This window comes from Danio rerio, chromosome 14, assembly GCF_052040795.2.
Source record: "Danio rerio strain M-AB ecotype USA chromosome 14, GRCz13ab, whole genome shotgun sequence".
In the NCBI taxonomy this organism is placed as follows: Eukaryota; Metazoa; Chordata; class Actinopteri; order Cypriniformes; family Danionidae; genus Danio; species Danio rerio.
In genome coordinates this window covers 39,339,001-39,345,000 of record NC_141034.1, presented here as the reverse complement: position 1 = coordinate 39,345,000, position 6,000 = coordinate 39,339,001, and the positions used below count along the sequence as shown (strand labels likewise).

General features: G+C 34.4%; 2 protein-coding genes across 57 annotated transcripts in view; both read right to left on the bottom strand.

The window, feature by feature from the left end:
- Window positions 1–6,000, bottom strand: part of ebf1a (EBF transcription factor 1a) — a 269,550-nt gene that overhangs the window by 142,646 nt on the left and 120,904 nt on the right.
- The window catches only part of LOC147840854 (uncharacterized), a 28,518-nt gene continuing 24,040 nt past the window's right edge, over window positions 1,523–6,000 (bottom strand). For 14 of the 27 annotated variants that reach the window (XR_015507719.1, XR_015507720.1, XR_015507721.1 and 11 more), the window contains one exon: window positions 1,523–3,072. The gene's annotated coding sequence lies outside the window, so the exon portion shown is untranslated. The remainder of the gene's footprint in view (window positions 3,073–6,000) is intronic. The other 13 variants (XR_015507729.1, XR_015507731.1, XR_015507734.1 and 10 more) reach the window with 1 other exon arrangement.

The following is a 6,000-nucleotide window of genomic DNA, read 5'->3' as shown; positions in this document are numbered from 1 at the left end:
TATATCGATGAATTTCCAATTTAAAGCATTTTTAAATAATTGAACTTTTTATATATAATACAATTGCATATATAAATTGATTTTGACAGCCATTTTTGTATTTGTATTGTATGGAAAAAAAATACTTTTTTAAATGTACAAAATTTATTCATTCGTTCATTTTCCATCAGCTTAGTCCTAATCAGGGGTCGCCACAGCAGATCTGCCATGTACAAAAGTATTTTATTTTATTTATTTTATTTTTTCTACACTTAATTTCAAATTTCATTTCTTATATATTTTCATTTTATTTTAATAGAAAAAATGCCAGCTTTGACATTTTACTAAGTAACTTCTTTTGCATGCCACAGGTCTCTCCAGTTTGAAGCAGCATGAGGGTGGGAATATTTTCATTCATTCATTTTCCTTCGGCTTAGTCCTTTTATTCATCAGTGGTCGCCAATGCAGAATGAACCGTCAACTTATCCAGCAAATGTTTTACACAGTGGATATCCTTCCATCTGCAACCCAGTATTGGGAAACACCCATACACACTCATACACTACGGCTAATTTAGTTTATTCAATTCACCCATAGCGCATGTCTTTGGACTTTGGGGAAAACCAGAGCACCCGGAGGAAATCCACGCGAACAAGGGGAGAACATGCAAACTCCACACAGAAATGCTAACTGAGCCAGATGGGACTCGAGCCAGTGACATTCTTGCTGTGAGGCAACAGTGATAACCACTGAGCCACCATGTCACCTTTTATCATGTCTTCATATTCTTAATTTCAAATTTCATGTCATTTAGTTTCATTTTATTTTCATGGAAAAGAGCAGCTTTCACATTTTACTAAATAACTTCTTTTGTGTGCCACAGGTGATACAAGTAACAACATGAGGGTGAGAATATTTTGCTCATTTTAAATAATGGACCAAATATAAACTCGTGGATCTGTGATTTCTGGTCTTTGCCTCCACAATAACTGCTCAATTATCCAAAGCGACATTATGAATCAACTCGGGAAAAAATAAATAAATAAATAAAATCGGGGGGGTAGTCAGTTTCTCAAAGCAAGTGTATGTGTCTTCCTGAAGGCCCTGCTGTTACAGCCTGTGTGTGTGCGTGCGTGTGTGTGTGTGTGTGTGGATCGACCAGCCCCCCTTCCACACCACAAGGTCTGTTGTCCAGTGCCGAGCGGGAGCTTCTGTCCTAATGTAATATAGATGAGGCTGGATACAGGCTTCACATACAGTGATAGGTTCTTGCAATAGTAAATTATAAATCAACATCGATTTACCCCCAATCCATCCTCTACCCCCACCCCACCCCACAAAACACACACGCACACACACTCTACCTTTCTCTCTCTCTCACACACACACACACACACACACACACACACACACACACACACACACACACACACACACACACACACACACACACACACACACACAGGCATACATGGTTTATGAGGTCAATGTGACTTTTTGGTGGTTTACGGGGACATACCTTTGCCAACATCCTACGAACATAAAACTTGTGCCAAAAATTTTTATTTGAGCTACAAAAGGCAAACAACGCTTAAAAACAGCAATTTTAGTTTCACAACACACTCAAATTAACTTTGTGACATTTCACAGGCTTATGGGGCCAGACAAAATCATGGTTTACAAGGTCTGTTTACATGTTACACACAAACCTAGCCCCTTCATGGTTTAAGAGGACTGATTAACACATTTTACATATCATACTATTCTGCTATTGCAGTAAGGGTGACTACAGAACAGACTCTGGCTTTCCTCAGCTAGACCCCTGCTAAACCCATCTCAGTTGCTAAGGTTCTGCCTGTCACTTCTTAAATGACAAAATCCTATTTTGCTTATAATACACTTTTGATTTAACAAATCTGTAGGCTTATTGTGTTGTATCAGTTAAACAATCTGTTTAATGTACTGTTGAACAATGAGTGTGTATGGGTGTTTTCCAGTGATGGGTTGCAGCTGGAAGAACAACCGCAACATAAAACATATTCTGGATAAGTTGGCGGTTCATTTCACTGTGGAAACCCCTGATAAATAAAGGGAGTAAGCCGAAAAGAAAATAAATGAATGAATGATTACAGCTTATAAACAAACTAATGGTATTTTAAAATTTAATTAAGTCGTTCAACAGATTATTCTTTTTCAAATTTAAATATTTATACTAGAACACAACATGGTAGTGCACTAGAATACTGTCAAATACAAAACATTGCCACTCAATGACAGGAATAAAAAAAAAAAAAACTTTTTATTTTTTTTTTTGAAGTCCAGGAAAACAGCAGGGCAATTAAACATGTATATACATTTTATTATGAAATGCATAAACTATTATCACTCTGACAAGAACAAAAATTAGATGAATAAAAACAGATAAAAAAATAGATAAAAAGAAAAAAAGATAAAACTAGACATAAAAGTTTGATTCCACAAATTGAATGATACATACAGAATTATATGAACACAAAACAGATTAAAAACTAAATTTCGTAATGTGACAGTAATATAATGTGTTATAATGTGACTAATTATTATCATACACATTTTCACTTTTTTTGTCACAGTGACAATATTTGACCATTTTCAAACATGTAAATAAAAAAACAAAAAACATGTCTTTTTGCTACTCAACACTGTTGTAAAAGTTCAGTCTGAGGGACTGCATTTGTGGGTTATGGGTTTTTGTGTGATGGGTATTGCCCAGGCTCATGAAACAGACGTGGACCTGGACTGTGGAGCAGTACCAGACTGTGGAGTAGTGGCAGACATGGGTTGAGAAGCAGAGGCAATCTGTAGAGCAATGTAGAGACTGCCCTAGAGTGATGATGGACTGTGAAGCACTGGCATGGAACAGAAGTGGGCCTGGGCCATGTTTTTATATTTTTTTATTTACATGTTTGAAAATAGTTAAATATTGTCACTCTGTGACAAGGGAAAAAAAAGAAAATGTGTACAATAATAATCAGTCTTTTGAACTCATTACAGCCTTCACGTCTGCTTTTGTCCATGGTCTTCTTATGTAGGTTGTTCTGCCAGTGCTAGAGCCTGAAAGCAAACAAGATGATTAACTGTTAGCATCACTGACTTTTAATAGATCATATCAACTGTTCATCAATATCGTTTAAAAGTCTCTTTCTTGGAAAAAAGGTTAATCCTTAGGTGTGCACTTACACCATAGTTATGCATCACACAACTACATGATTTAACAGCAACATATGCGAGTATAACTTTCAGTAGCTGCTTTTAATCATTGTGGACTACTGAAAGTGATATGACCTTTCCATGTAAAGACTTTTCTTAATTTTAAAAAAAGGCAAGCAATGTTTTTATAATATTCCCTATTATATTTTTCCACTGGAGAAAGTCTTCCGGTTTTTAGTTTAGCTGAATAATAAAAAGGTAAAAATCTGCAAAGGTCAATATTATGAGCACAAAAAATAAAATAAAAATATATAAAATTATAAAAATTAAGATTTATTTTTTGATTTTTTGTCAGCCAGATATCGCAGAACCCTATTTAAAAATGGCCAGATACAAAAGAGAAGTGATAAATGGAAGACATTGACGAGAAATGTAGCATAGGAAAAAGCATTTGTGCATTTGCGCTACAAGCACTCCGATAGAAAGTCTGAACGTGTATTGAATGCTGCTGGAAACATTGCAACTCCAACTAGGTCTGCTTAATCCAGACAATGTGTCAGCATGTTAGCTTTTCTGTCAAATAATTTAAAATATGAATCAAAAACGATGGAGAGTTAGTAGCCTACGCTGTTTTTTCCTCAACATCTCACTTATATTGTTATCAATAGGCTAATATTTTTTGTTCTTCTTCTTCTTCTTCTTATTATTAGTTACTATTTATATTATCACTGATACTGAAAAGTGTTATTTAGGCTATTTGTGAAGTTCTTAAAAATGTAACATTTAATTATTATACAGGAGGGGGGAACCAGTGAATATTGTCCTCACCACTTAAAAAAAGTGTAAATAACAAAAAAAAAACTAAAAATAAAGGATAAAAGGAAAAGCATGCTCTTGATCATTTTTTATAATCTGATTTGTACATGCTGCTGTGTGTGTGCACTTAGCCTAGACGAGCAGAGCACACACATCTAAAGTTATCTTACTGTGAGCGTTTTAATGGTCAAATAGGTGTCAAAATGCTGTGTTCAGTGATCATTTATTAGATGCTTAAAGCACAGTTTGTTTCATATTTTTATTCTATTGTACATATTTCCCTTTGCTCATTTACAGGGAGGAAAATAACTGCATATATACAATTGAAATCCGAATTATTAGCCCTCCTGAATTATTAGCAACCATTTTCCACCAATTTCTGTTTAATGGAAAGAAGATTTTTTTTCAACTCATTTCTAAACATAATAGTTTTAATAACTAATTTTTTATAACTGATTTCATTCATCATTGTTATGATGACAGCCATATTTTACTAGATATTTTTCAAAATACAAGCATTCAGATTAAAGTACGATTCAAAGGCTTAATTAGGATAATTGGGCAAGTCATTAATATTGACCTTAAAATAGGTTTCAAAATATTTAAACCTGCTTTTATTCTAGCCAAAATAAAACAAATACTTCCTCCAGAAGAAAAAAACTATTATAAAAAATACTGTAAAAAAATCCTGAATTTGTTAAACATCATTTTGGAAATATTTATTTAAAAAAAAATAAAAAAAATTCACAGGAGCACTAATAATTTTGACTTCAGCTGAAAAATAGTTTTGAATAATCGTGTTTGCAATTATGACAAAAATAATCGTGATTATGATTTTTCCCATAATAGAGCAGCACTAACTGTATGTGTAATGTAGCCTACAGTAGATTATGTGATGTGATCAATTAAAAAATACTTTTTCTTTTTTTCTTAGTAATAAACATGCTTTTACACTATACTGTATGCTTTAGAAAAGATACAATAGATGGTGAGAAGTATAGCGCCAGGCTGCAAAAATTAAACAAATATAAGAATGAAGTTGTTTAGCCTTTATAGCGCCCTATTAAATTGTGTTGGGGTAAAAAGAATGTTTACATTTCTTTGACTATCATGGCGATGTTATTACCTCAAATCTTAAACGTGCGCACATTGCAAGAAATGAAAATCGCGTCACAGCACACACTACAAAATATTAAAGTTATCGAGTCAATGAAACACATTACCTGATTGCAGTATAACTTGCTTTATCAATAATTATTATTATTTATTATAGGCCAGGTTACAAATATTTGAAAATCTGTCACTACATGCAAAACACTCTCATGCACTCAAAATAGGTTCCCTTTTGCATAGCTATTAGTAGCAGTTATGAGTTAAATAAATGGGCATATCGGCACGTAAGGTGAGTCGCCTATTATTTATCGTCTGTTTATTTTTCTCTGTTCATTTCTTTCACATGCATGCAGAGCGAACAACCTCTTATAGCCGGCCTATTTCGGTATAAAGGACTACATTTTTTTTTTATACTGTATGCTATTCTATCCCCTATATTAAACACAGCAAATATATAATTAAATATTAGAAACATAAATATTTTAAGTTTCTAAAAGCACATTTGAATGTTTAAGCATTGTTTATTGGCTGTCGGCGTCGATGATGTGCACCTCTCAAAAAATGTAATTACAAGTCGCAACGACACAGAGCGCAAGCTTGTGATTTTTTTGATGGTCGTGATTGGTCGGCTTGGCAGCGCTGACGAGTCTGGGGGCGGGACCAAGAGCACTGCGAGTGGCGCGAGCCCAATAGAGCGATTGTTTACAAGTGTGGAGTCCCGTGAAGGAGCTCTGGATAGAAAGTTTTGTTTTGTGTTTATCTCATAGTTAAAGTTGTTCCACGTCCGCCGGTTCCAGCCTCAAAATGAGTGAGTTTGAGCCACTTGTATGTTCAGGAAGCGTTTAGAAAAAACAAAACAACAGCGAAGAAACTCAACACAGAGGAACATTAACACCTCACTGC